Source organism: Tachypleus tridentatus, chromosome 2, assembly GCF_004210375.1.
Source record: "Tachypleus tridentatus isolate NWPU-2018 chromosome 2, ASM421037v1, whole genome shotgun sequence".
Classification (NCBI taxonomy): Eukaryota; Metazoa; Arthropoda; class Merostomata; order Xiphosura; family Limulidae; genus Tachypleus; species Tachypleus tridentatus.
In genome coordinates, this window is record NC_134826.1 from 51,923,468 (window position 1) to 51,937,960 (window position 14,493).

The window sequence follows — 14,493 nt, forward strand, 5'->3', positions numbered from 1 at the left end:
TGTAAAGGAAATTGTAACAAATAAAATAATACTTGCCAAACTGGCTAAGCAACGTGTGACGAATTTATTGTTATATATTTATTTTAATATCTGTGTTTGTTTTAGTTAAATTTGTATTTATAAATGCATGTAACTTATATTGTTAAATAATATACGTTTGACGAATGCATTAGTGTATCTTTGAATATTGCTGCCAGCTGAATTTTCGAGAACCTCTCTAAAGTTTATAAATGGATGTGCCAAGAGACAGTTTTATATTGTTGGTTTGCTACAGTTAGTATACTATAAACCTCGGAAGCTATAACTGTAATTAACGTTTATTAATCTAGAAACTACAGATATTTGACCAAGAACGGTTATAGATTTCGAACATTATGCAACGTTTAACTTCGGGCGTTTGAATTTCTACGAAGACATTAGACATCGTCGTTAGAGAAAAGTTAGCTTTTAAACGGCATGAGACCAGCCAAGAATATAGAGCTAGCTAGCTATTAAGCGAACTGTAGGATACCAATTTGAAATTCATTCGCTCATCGTGAACCGTCAATAAAATATTCAGTTCCAGACCAGATAGCAGGATCAATATTGTTTGTAAGTTTGTAAAGCTGTTGTATATAAATCATTATTTATAATAACTGTTATTATAAATTGCATTGCTGTTTGTATATTAAAATACATTTGTGTTAAGAAAGAAAATTCTGTGTATCAATCTTGTTGGAAAATATCATAAATTTGATACATATTAGCATTCAGTTAACTTCTAAGTTCATATTAAAGTTTCTGACTATTTGAAATTGTAAAACGTAACTTAAAAAACTGGATAATCCTCTAAGATAAATTATAATACGTAACACACGTAACATACTTACCTCTCCAGGAGTGTTAGCCATTTTTATTTTTATTTTATTAAAACAAGCTAACGTAATGGAGCCAGAAAGTGTCTTTCTATATTGCAGATGATATTTTAAGAAAGCTTTTCACCATTGCTAACGAAATGAACGGTTAAACCTAAACCATGCCATGTTTGATCATATTATGATACAGTAGAATAGAATTGATAGTAATGATTTAAGTGCAGAAAATAATGTCATGCCTAAAGTAGAGTAGAATGGACAGTAGTGATTTCAATATAAGACAATAATGTCATATCGTGATACAGTAAAGTAGGGTTAGCAGTATGCTTTGAATATGAAAGAAACGGTACGTATCTATCATGATAATAAGGCGTAAATATAACGACACAGTATTGTAGAATGGACAGTTGTGTTTTGAATGTAAAACAATAATACCATATCATGATATAGTAGAGTAGGGTTAACAGTTTGTTTGTTTTTGAATTTCGCGCAAAGTTAGACGAGGGCTATCTGCGCTAGCCGTCCCTAATTTAGCAGTGTAAGAGTAAAGGGAAGGTAGCTACTCATCACAACCAACCGCCAACTCTTGGGTTACTCTTTTACCAACAACGAGTGAATTGACCGTCATATTATAACGCTCTCACAGATGAAAGGGCGAACATGTTTGGTACGATGGGGATTCGAACCCGCGATCCTCAGATTACGAGTCGAACGCCTTAACCCACCTAACCATGCCGAGCCAGGGTTGATAGTAGTGCTTTGAATGTAAAACAATAACATCATATCATGATACAGTAGAGTAGTGTTACTTGCATTACTTTGAATGTAAAACAATAATATCATAGCATAATATAGTAGAGTAGGGTTAGCAGTAGTGTTTTGAATGTAAAACATATGTTCTTATGACTCGAATCATAAAGTGTACGACTTAATTTCGTGCTCTTATTTATTTCGTTCCTCTCTCTTTCCTTACGAATAATGTATTAAGCAGATATTAAAACGCTACATTCTTGCGAACTGTTGTGTGTGTACTGCTTATAAACTACACTGTATACTATATTTCCATAATCACTTGTTAGCTAATTAAGTAATATTATAGTCATAATGAGTTTTTGTATGTAAGTGCTATTTGTCAATATCTAAAATAAATATAAATTTGCAAATACACGTATTATCCGAAAATAGTTTGCTTGCAATTAGGCACAAATTACCACAATAGGCAATCTGTGCTCTTCCCACCATGGGTATCGAAAAGCGGATTCTAAAGTTGTAAGTCGTAGAGCAATCGAACACCGCACTCTGTTGACCGTAGGGAATCAAACCCGAAATTTGTTTTTCATTATTTTCTCAGAAAATCAATATATCAATATATTTTTTCTTCAAAAATGAATGTTATTGACGAAAGGTTACTAGAAATCGAACTATATCGTATCAGTTGTTCGACGTAACGAATAAGAGAAACACTAACCAATAATACAAGAAATGTAATAAAGAAATATTCGTCTACGCTTTTAGTTCTAATTGGGTTATCAAATTATAATAAATAGGTACTCACCTAAGTGACTCACCTGGTTATCTTACTCTAATGAAAGATCTGTTATAATTTTAATAATATACAACAATTAATCATTTCATTATTATACACTGCTGATGTTCCGACAGTATCTAACACTAGAAGACTCTTCATGCTAACGTTACGGGTCGGCCAGAACGTGTAATACGCGGAACTGGGACTGGTTCACTAGTGCCCTCTCTTGGAAGGAAATTTTGTCGGATTCTTCAGAGCGTCAGGATAAAGTTATAAAAATGTTTTTCAAAAATATGCATTTCATACTCGTAAACAGTGGAAGGTTAATATCAACTGTTTCACATTCTTTACGAGTGTTCAGTAAAATTGATATCCTTTAGTTTTATGTGTTAAGATTTTTAGAGATATTTACTTTTCTATGTAACTATCAGTGTATGAACTCTTAACAAACCCATCTACTTTCTGTTACTTCAATCCACTTTACTTATGCTGTAAGGATGTACAAGTGATGTATACGGTAAGAAAGAGATGTACAAGTGATGTATACGGTACGAAAGCGATGTGCACGTATTATTTATGATGAGAAAGATATGTTCATTTGCAAGGTATCGGATTGGAGTATTTATGATGAGAAAGAGACGTACGTGTGCAAGGTATCGGATTGGAGTATTTATGATGAGAAAGAGGCGTACATGTGCAAGGTATCGGATTGGAGTATTTATGATGAGAAAGAGACGTACATGTGCAAGGTATCGGATTGGAGTATTTATGATGAGAAAGAGACGTCCATGTGCAAGGTATCGGATTGGAGTATTTATGATGAGAAAGAGACGTACATGTGCAAGGTATCGGATTGGAGTATTTATGATGAGAAAGAGACGTACATGTGCAAGGTATCGGATTGGAGTATTTATGATGAGAAAGAGACGTACATGTGCAAGGTATCGGATTGGAGTATTTATGATGAGAAAGAGACGTACATGTGCAAGGTATCGGATTGAGTATTTATGATGAGAAAGAGACGTACATGTGCAAGGTATCGGATTGGAGTATTTATGATGAGAAAGAGACGTCCATGTGCAAGGTATCGGATTGGAGTATTTATGATGAGAAAGAGACGTCCATGTGCAAGGTATCGGATTGGAGTATTTATGATGAGAAAGAGACGTGCATGTGCAAGGTATCGGATTGGAGGAATGTCACAAAACGTAGTCTGCGATCTTTTTTTCGTGAAAACTTGTACTTTTCTATGCAGGGTGTGTCTTGTAAAGAGTGTTTTCCTATAGCAAAGCTACATCGAGTTATCTGCTGAGTTCATCGAGAGGAATCGAACCCCTGATTTTAGCGTTGTAAATCCGTAGACTCGCCGCTGTGCCAGCGAGGGAATTACTACTCAGGAGTAGTAAGACTGAAGTCAGCCACACTCGACTTTAAAACTAAACAGCGATATTTAAGTTCTTCTGACAAAAGAAACGTGTACTCATTAACAAAGTTACCAATGTGAAGGAAACTGCAACTATCCAATAATTCTTATAATAAAAACACTGTAACAAGCACATTAATATTAACATGCATTTCTGGATGCCAAAACAATATCCAGGAATATCCGTGAAGAGCTTTCTAATTGGTTTAGATATTGTTTTGCTGCTAACAAGAACAACTCGACCCATACATCAGAGGATATTGTTACTCCATTTTGAATTCAGTCTCTGTTTCCGAGCTCATTTTTTCAGTCACACTAAATTCTGGTTGTGAGATGCGTGAAAACATACCTCGTAAGATTTCCTGTACTAGATTTTCGATTCAATGGTTAACCTATTTTCCGTTCTTTTACTATGGATGCCAGAAATAGTTGATGCATGGTACATCAACTCTGACCGGCTCTCTTACGGTATCTATCAGTTTTGTAGCGCCAATAAATCATCTAAGTTTGTGTTTTTAGACGTCTTTTTCCCTCTAAGGTAATGGTAGTAAATCGTAGAATATCAGACAATATCAGAGGCTGGAATACCTCGAAGACATATGAAAGATGGAACGTAGAAATACATGAAAGTTTTGTTTTTGTTTTATTTCTCTTTTCAATTCATTCTTCTGTTCCAGTCTTTCTCTTACTGTCGACAGTGAATAACAAGTATAAGCCATCACTTCCTCTGATCCATCTTTGAGCATGTAGAATATGGGTTGATCTTATGTCGTACACTAATTTGTCCTTCATGATGTGGACGTGGTTGATATTATGCCGTACACTAATCTGTCCTTCATGATGTGGACGTGGTTGATATTATGTCGTACACTAATCTGTCCTTCATGATGTGGACGTGGATGATCTTATGTCGTACACTAATCTGTCCTTCATAATGTGGACGTGGATGATCTTATGTCGTACACTAATCTGTCCTTCATGATGTGGACGTAGTTGATATTATGCCGTACACTAATCTGTCCTTCATGATGTGGACGTGGTTGATCTTATGCCGTACATTAATCTGTCCTTCATGATCTGGACGTGGTTGATCTTATGTCGTACACTAATCTGTCCTTCATGATGTGGATGTGGATGATCTTATGTCGTACATTAATCTGTCCTTCATGATGTGGACGTGGTTGATCTTATGTCGTACACTAATCTGTCCTTCATGATGTGGACGTGGTTGATATTATGCCGTACACTAATCTGTCCTTCATGATGTGGACGTGGTTGATATTATGTCGTACACTAATCTGTCCTTCATGATGTGGACGTGGTTGATCTTATGTCGTACACTAATCTGTCCTTCATGATGTGGATGTGAATGATCTTATGTCGTACACTAATCTGTCCTTCATGATGTGGACGTGGTTGATATTATGCCGTACACTAATCTGTCCTTCATGATGTGGACGTGGTTGATCTTATGTCGTACACTAATCTGTCCTTCATGATCTGGACGTGGTTGATCTTATGTCGTACACTAATCTGTCCTTCATGATGTGGATGTGGATGATCTTATGTCGTACACTAATCTGTCCTTCATGATGTGGACGTGGTTGATATTATGCCGTACACTAATCTGTCCTTCATGATGTGGACGTGGTTGATATTATGTCGTACACTAATCTGTCCTTCATGATGTGGACGTGGATGATCTTATGTCGTACACTAATCTGTCCTTCATGATGTGGACGTGGATGATCTTATGTCGTACACTAATCTGTCCTTCATGATGTGGACGTGGTTGATCTTATGCCGTACATTAATCTGTCCTTCATGATCTGGACGTGGTTGATCTTATGTCGTACACTAATCTGTCCTTCATGATGTGGATGTGGATGATCTTATGTCGTACATTAATCTGTCCTTCATGATGTGGACGTGGTTGATCTTATGTCGTACACTAATCTGTCCTTCATGATGTGGATGTGAATGATCTTATGTCGTACACTAATCTGTCCTTCATGATGTGGACGTGGTTGATATTATGCCGTACACTAATCTGTCCTTCATGATGTGGACGTGGTTGATCTTATGTCGTACACTAATCTGTCCTTCATGATGTGGATGTGGATGATCTTATGTCGTACATTAATCTGTCCTTCATGATGTGGACGTGGTTGATCTTATGTCGTACACTAATCTGTCCTTCATGATGTGGATGTGAATGATCTTATGTCGTACACTAATCTGTCCTTCATGATGTGTACGTGGTTGATATTATGCCGTACACTAATCTGTCCTTCATGATGTGGACGTGGTTGATCTTATGTCGTACACTAATCTGTCCTTCATGATCTGGACGTGGTTGATCTTATGTCGTACACTAATCTGTCCTTCATGATGTGGATGTGGATGATCTTATGTCGTACACTAATCTGTCCTTCATGATGTGGACGTGGTTGATCTTATGTCGTACACTAATCTGTCCTTCATGATGTGGATGTGAATGATCTTATGTCGTACACTAATCTGTCCTTCATGATGTGGACGTGGTTGATATTATGCCGTACACTAATCTGTCCTTCATGATGTGGACGTGGTTGATCTTATGTCGTACACTAATCTGTCCTTCATGATGTGGACGTGGTTGATATTATGCCGTACATTAATCTGTCCTTCATGATGTGGACGTGGTTGATATTATGCCGCACACTAATCTGTCCTTCGTGATCTGGACGTGGTTGATCTTATGTCGTACACTAATCTGTCCTTCATGATGTGGATGTGGATGATCTTATGTCGTACACTAATCTGTCCTTCATGATGTGGACGTGGTTGATCTTATGTCGTACACTAATCTGTCCTTCATGATGTGAACATAATTGATCTTATGTCGTACACTAATCTGTCTTTCATGATATGGACATGGTTGATCTTATGTCGTACCCTAATCTGTTCTTCATGATGTGGACGTGGTTGATATTATGTCTTACACTAATTTGTCCTTCATGATGTGGACGTGGTTGATCTTATGTCGTACACTAATCTGTCCTGTATGATGTGGACGTGGTTGATATTATTCCGTACACTAATCTGTCCTGTATGATGTGGACGTGGTTGATCTTATGTCGTACACTAATCTGTCCTTCATGATGTGGACGTGGTTGATCTTATGTCGTACACTAGTCTATTCTTCATGATGTGGACGTGGTTGATCTTATGTCATACACTAGAAATATTTATTTTAAATACTAGCTTCAGAAGTAGTCCCATTTTTCAATTCATATCCATTGACATATAAAATCGCCCGATGATACAGCGGCAAGTTTACGGACTTACAACGGTAAAATCTGAGGTTACATTCCAGCGGCGGAAATAGGAAACATATCGAAGTGGCTTTACTCTCAAACAAGTAAACAGTTAAACACGTCGCAAATTTCTGTAACCAAAAGTGTTATTAAAAGTTGTTTGTATTTTGAAAATAATCATACTTTAGGTTATGTCTTCCAGAATAGCCCTACTGTATGGAATGATATGTGTGTCCTGCCTTCGAGAACTAAACGAAATTTGAGATAATTTAAAACGTGGTGTCGCAGACGAACAGTACTGTAAATGAAAAATAACAACTAATGTGAAATATTGAAACGCGTAAAGATATAAAAAAAGCTATAACTGATAAACGTACGTAGGAAACATATGATTCTCTACTTTAGGCAAAAAAATTAGATTAGAGGCAAATATTCTGATGGGTAAAGTCAAAGTAAAAAGGAAAAAGAGTCAGTGAGATACAGGGGATCACAGTGCACGATTATGGTATAAAAAATGGATTCCAGATAAGAAACTTGAATTAAGGAAGTTGTTGCAGGCAGTGAGGAATTGAGAACAACGGAGAAGAATAGTCGTTTTGAGGTAGGGATGGGGAACACCACGATTGATTGATTGACACTCCTGTGTATCACGTGTTTTACGTCTGCCTTGGGCTATAACACAATCTCAAATTTCAGATACCAGTGTCATAATAATAGGGTTCTGCTGTTCTTAAACTATTATCATCGTGTTTAATGTGAGCAACTTAGTTGGTCTTTCACAAGATAATGGTGCATTCTACACGTAAACAGCGTCGGTTCTAAGGATAACACGAATTTAGATTTAAATTAAATTACCAGAATCCCAACACTTTAGAAGTAAAGGTTACTTTACGTTAATAAATTATATTGCGCTAAATCGCCTGTTAATAGTTTTCTCTTTTCCCGACGGAATTATATTACAAAACCTTTGAATTAACAATTTCTACTTTTATATCTTATATAGCTTTAACCAACTGCTTTTAAGAGCTTAATATGATATTTCAGCGGAGTTTTGGGTTTTTGCTAGAACTTTATTTGCTATCAAACACAATGGGCTATGTATTGTCTGTCGCAATCCAATTTTTAGCCCATCGTTGAGTCGCTGGTGGATTTTCTAGAACATTATTACTAGTCGAATGGTCCAAGGTTCGAGTATAGATGAGGTACTAAACACGCTTGGTAGTTTTAGTTATAAAAGTGGCAGTTAGTCTGGTTGTTCGGTTAAGAGAAGTCGTGTAGTTTGTAGGTGATTCCCTAACGTAACATCAGGAACTCAGACTCTCAGGTTTGATCGTATAGCCCGAATTTTTCAGGCCTATACTACTAAGTCAGCTCTTATATAAAGTGAATAATGCCTTTACTACACTAATGACAAAACAGTAGAGATGTATTTCAAAACTTCTGCTACCCACAATAGGTGTTGTAGCAGTCATTCTTACGAAATGTGCGCCTGTGGAATCTAGACAGAGACATTTATTGAAAGAATGTGTAGTAACTAATATTACGAGTTGATTAGATGAATAAATTTCGCGCTGTTGACTCGGCAGTAACGCCGGAGTCTTATAACGCTAAAAACCAAATTTCGATACTCGTAGTGGACATAAGACAGATTACCCTTTATGCTCAACACAAACAGACAAATCAGCTAATGAATAATAATTATGCAACATTTGGTAGTTTCTTTTCAATGTATCAGTTCCTTTTTGGTTCAAACAAAAGATCGAAACACTAACAATGAATGTTTTCACGGTTAACTCTGTCTTGTTTACAGTTGGGGCCTGGCATGGCCTAGCGCGTTAAGGCCTGCGCTTCGTAATCTGAGGGTCGCGGGTTCGTGCCCGAGTCGCGCTAAACATGCTCGCCCTCCCAGCCGTGGGGGCGTTATAATGTGACGGTCAATCCCACTTTTCGTTGGTAAAAGAGTAGCCCAAGAGTTGGCGGTGGGTGGTGATGACTAGCTGCCTTCCCTTTTGTCTTACACTGCTAAATTAGGGACGGCTAGCACAGATAGCCCTCGAGTAGCTTTGTGCGAAATTCCAAAACAAACAAACAAAATGTTTACAGTTTCGTATATCTTTTACATATAATCGCTAATATTTTATTTTTGTCTTTGTTTTTTTAAAAAAGCAAAAACAGAAATAACCAGAAAAATTTCGTTCTTTTGGATGCGGGAACTTTAATTTGCAGTTGGGGATTGCTACGAACAGTGGAAAACAATATCGATGCATATTTGCATTCGATTTTGGTTGAACTAAAAGGTGCATTATTATATCAGAATATTTAAAGCTAAAAAATAATCGGTTTATTAAAAATAATCAGTGACTTAAGCCGTCATCTAACAAAGCAGCAAATACAAATAGAAATAAAAATCAAAGGAGAAAGAAAATGATGTTCTGTTACTTAACTTTAAACATAGCATTGTTGACGATAGAACCCGCGAACTGTCTCGTGTGTCAGTGTAGAAAACACGAAACGTCTATTTCATAGTTACTTACCAAAAGGAACGCCGTGTTTCTCGTCTTCAGACTATGTAAACATAAAGTTTCTCTTTTAAACTATTTTTGGTTGAATAATCCCTGTAGAGTAAATAGCTTCTATCGAATTCATAGTAAATAGAAAGAAAAAATAGAGCTATCTCAGAAGTTTCTCAGAATAATGTTTGTGTGTTTTCCTTATAGCAAAGCCACATCGGGCTTTCTGCTGAGTCCACCCAGGGAAACCAAATTACTAATTTTAGCGTTGTAAATCTGTAGACTTACTTCTTTACAAGCAGGGGATTTCTTACAAGAAACTGCCATGTTTGCAAGTTTTATTACTACGATAGGTAATCTATAATATGACGAACAAAAGAGATTTAGGACTGCTCAGGACTAAAGATAAAGCTATACAATGATATATATATGCTCTTCCCACCATGGGTATCGAAACCCGGGTTTCTAGCGTTGTGAGTCCGTAGACATACCATTTTGCCACTAGGGAGTAAAATTTTGTTTTGAATTTTGCGCAAAGTTACTCGAGGGCTATCTACGCTAGCCGTCCTCAATTTAGCAGTGTAAGACTAGAGGGAGGGCAGCTAGTCATCACCACCCACCGCCAACTCTTGGGCTACTCTTTTACTAATGAATGGTGGGACTGACCGTCACATTATAACGCCCCAACAGCTGAAAGGGAAAGCATGTTTGGTGTGACGGTCATTCGAACCCGCGACCCTCAGATTATGAGTCACGAGTGCTTTAACCACCTGGCCGTGTCGGGCCGCCGTAAATTAGGTGTTCCAGTTTTTCGCAAGATTTTTGGTTAAGGTTCAGTAAAAACTGTTTGCTCATAATTTTTATTTTTAGGGTTAACATACTCCATGTGGAACTGTGGAAATAATTATTTACGTGTTTTTTGTGTGTGCTCTTTTTAATAGACACAAAAACCATATTTTGTATTTTTGACTCTAACGACATCTTGCGTTACACATCTAAAGTTCGGATGTAGCCCATTCTTAATTTATAAATGCTACTCAGGTGGAATATAAAACAGTCGTCAATACTCACGGCCTACAAGGCATTTCTTAACAGAATAGTGGAAGCGACTGCCACTGTTATAACACATTTACAGCTGAGTGGGTGAAATGTTCTAGACGACACTTCACTGGTTGAATCTCAGACCTTCCTATACTCAGCAGAGTGTGATAAACTGATAAACAGTAGGCCACAGCTAGCTATAAACAAAACAGGATAATAAGTAATCAGTGCACGTCAGAATCGAACTTTTTGTATAATTACAATCTTATTCAAAATTTAAATAACCTGTTCAGAAAGTACGGTGTGATTGCTTTTCACATGTGTTGTTCATTTAACATAGATATTAACAGGTGAGGTTCATATTCCTAAAGAATCGTGAATTTTCGGTACTTTCTTCTGAGAACAATCTTCATTTATATATGTTCTCCGGGGCACAGCGATATGTCTGCAAAGACACACCACTAAAAACTAGGTTTCGAGGTGAGCAGAGCAAACATAGCTTATTGTGCTTAATTCTAAAGAAATGCTTATATCATATATATTTAATTAACTAGTTTTGAACATCTTGATTATATAAGTAAGTATTTTATGGAAACATTGATTTGTAAAAAACAAATGAACTATTAACAGCTTTGCAACCAGATATAGGTGGTAACAGAACGGCAGTTCGTCCATTGTATTATAGACTGCAACAAGTTATTTTGTTCTGACAACAGCTTCCTGTCCACATTATAACGCCCCCACGCCTGGGAGGGCGAGCATGTTTGTGCGACCGAACTTTGAACCCGGGACCCTGGGATTACGAGTCGAACGCCTTAACACGCTTGGCCATGATGGTCCCGAAACATATGCTAAAGGAAATTTTGATTATGGTTTCATTGTTGGTTTTTATTTGCACTGGTGGAGCATGTCATGAGGACCCTTTCCTAGACCTTGTTTTAATATATTTATCTCAATAGAATTAATCACTCTTGGCCATATCAGTTGTGTCTAATGTTTTATATTAAAGAATATAAAAGCATTTTATTACAATATATGTGCCTAAATGAATACAAATAGGAGTTGTCAGAAGAGGTTTTAATATTCGGTATTTCGGAGAATGTTTCACAGATTCCTGTCCACCGCATGGTATCGAACTCTGGTATGTAACGACGTTATAACTTATTACCATGGACAATAAGTATTAGACGATTTCTAGAACTTCGTGTCAATAAGTTTTTGAAGGCACAAAATACAACATTTTGAGTGTTGAACGATGATTTTTTGTTGGCAAAGCTACACGAGGGGTATCACCGTCCACCGCCAACTCTTGAACCACTATTTTACCAACAAATAACGACATTGACCGTTACAATATAGCCCCCCCCCCTACGGCTGAAAGGGCGGGCGTGTTTGGTGTGACGGAGAGTTGAACTAGTTTTTTTTCTGTTGAAATAAGAAACGAATATTTTGATATTTTGTGAAGTCCTGCATAATACGGGCTCGGCATGGCCAAGTGGTTAAGGTACTCGATTCGTAATCCGAAGGTCGCGTTGTATTAGGTTGAGGAATAATTCGTGAGCGTTTTTAAGTAATTTCATTCAAGCATTACATGCAAGACTATACAATACTTCAATGCATGAACACATTACACCCAAAACATTTATTATGATACTTTATTTCATGTAATACCTAGGTATATAGTATGCATTGTTTTAAACGAAATTGCAAGAAATTAAATGCGAAAAGCAGATGGTGTCGAAAACGCTCGATTTTGTCCACTTGACATTCCATTTAATGAGCTGAAAATGAAAGCAAACATTAAAGACATATGAAAATCAAACACACCATCTATTAGAGCAAAAAATTATCTACCAAATGACATGAAATATTTTGCGAAAGCGTTTCATTTATGAATATATTTTTTTAATTTGAAAAAAACGCTCACGAATTATTCCTCAACCCAATAAATCTGTAGACTTACCGCTGTACTAGCGGGGGACCCTTCGGTGGACTCAGCACATAGTCCGATCTGGCTTTCTTATGAGAAAACACACAATACACAGAAATTTTTACATGTAAAGTGCAGAACAAATGAACACAACTGAACATTACTGTTGGAGATGCGATAAAAATTCTTGAACAAAGTATTCGCGTTTGTAAAGTACAAAAGAAAAATAACGTCACGTGTTTCGCACAATAAATACATAGAAAAACATGTCACGTATTTCGCACAATAAAGACAAAGTTTAAACAGTTTGTTACGCAGAATACATTCAAAGATAACTCAACTAAAAACGAAGCAAGCAAACATATTGGACTCGTGGCATTAAAAGAAGGCTATAGAAATGAATACGAGGAAAATAAAGTTAAAAAGAAAACAAGAAGTCACTCTTCATTGGATGAGAACTGGTATAAAACGTGCTTTCTTTACATTTCAACCGTACTGAATTAAAATGTGTGTAATTAATGTTTTTAAATTGTTATAATACAAAAGGAATGACAGTAGAGTTACGGAAAATAAGATGTTCTAAAGATAAAAAAGGAGGATTCATTGTTCACGTCCCATTGCCCAAAAGATGCGTTCCGTAAATTGGAGTCACGAATGCTTTATGAAAGCTACGGCCAACTTTTACCATTCAATCAGGAAAGAGTAGTCCAAGATTTGACGGCTGGTGTTGTTTGTTAGCTATTTTCCTTCTAATCAGTCAATGTGTACAGTTCGTAACAGCTATTCGCACATAGCCCTCGTGTTGTATAGCGCGAAATTCTGAAACAAACCGTAACACAACCAGACTACGAAGAGTCAATCCCACAATTCGTTGGTAAAAGAGTGGCCCAAGAGTTGTCGGTGGGTGATGATGACTAGCTGCCTTCTCTCTAGTTTTGCACTGTGCCTTCTCTCTAGTTTTGCACTGCTAAATCAGGGACGGCTAGCGCAGATAGCCCTCGAGTAGCTTCGCGCGAAATTCAAAAACAAACAAAACAATCATACGTTTCTGCACTCCCCCCCCCGATTGTCTTAAAACCGTGAACTTACTCCCAGCATAAGAAACACACCGAGAACGATTTCGAGGAATGAACCACTTAAAAAAATACGTTTTTTAAAGTCTATCATTTCGGATTATTCAAATTCGTATCACATGTGCTACTGGACATGAATGTTTGAGAATTAAAGGATAATTATATGTATGTTTTTAAAAAATAGTGTTTATGATATCGACCTTGGATTTTCAAACTGCACTGCGGATAATGTTCGACATGCACGACACAATCAACATACAAAAATCATAAAATTTGTATTAAATCCATGTGAGATTTCCACGTTCATGTGAACACAATTCTTATATAGTCACCAACATTTTCTTCCCTTAAAATTGCCAAAAATGACATAATGTATTAATCAGCTATAAAAGTAAGAAACAATCGTATTTTTATCGTTAATGACTAAGTGTTGAAAAAAGTATCACTTTTTTACTGTTTCTATATATTGAAAAGTAATTAGGACTGGGTTTCTAACATTGAAAAGTGGAACTTGAGTCTGAAACGTTTGGGTTCAACTGTTTTATACTGCATACAAATAACCACACTTTTTATATCTTAAAGGCACGTGAAGGGAATTATTTGAGAACACATTAATAGATCAATAAATGTTTCATTAATCATTCATTTTAGTATCAACGTTAAAAACTGTCAAAATAAATTAGTTTTTATACCTACGAGTGTGTGTGTGTATGTTTCTCTTATAGCAAAACCACATCGAGCTATCTGCTGAGCCCATCGAGGGGAATGGAACCCCTGATTTTAGCGTTGTAAATCCGTAGACTTACCGCTGTACTAGCATGTGGCTAGTCATACG

The 14,493-nt window shown here is 36.7% G+C and overlaps 1 pseudogene across 2 annotated transcripts in view; it reads right to left on the bottom strand.

Annotated features, from left to right (window-relative positions):
• The window catches only part of LOC143235585 (FMRFamide receptor pseudogene), a 98,132-nt pseudogene that overhangs the window by 11,727 nt on the left and 71,912 nt on the right, over positions 1–14,493 (bottom strand). The window contains exon 1 of one of the 2 annotated variants that reach the window (XR_013019324.1): positions 2,410–2,539. The exons of the other annotated variant lie outside the window; for it this stretch is intronic. The product of XR_013019324.1 is annotated as an FMRFamide receptor pseudogene, transcript variant X1 (transcript). Of the gene's footprint in view, positions 1–2,409; positions 2,540–14,493 lie in introns of those variants that run through there. 2 annotated transcript variants of the gene reach the window in all.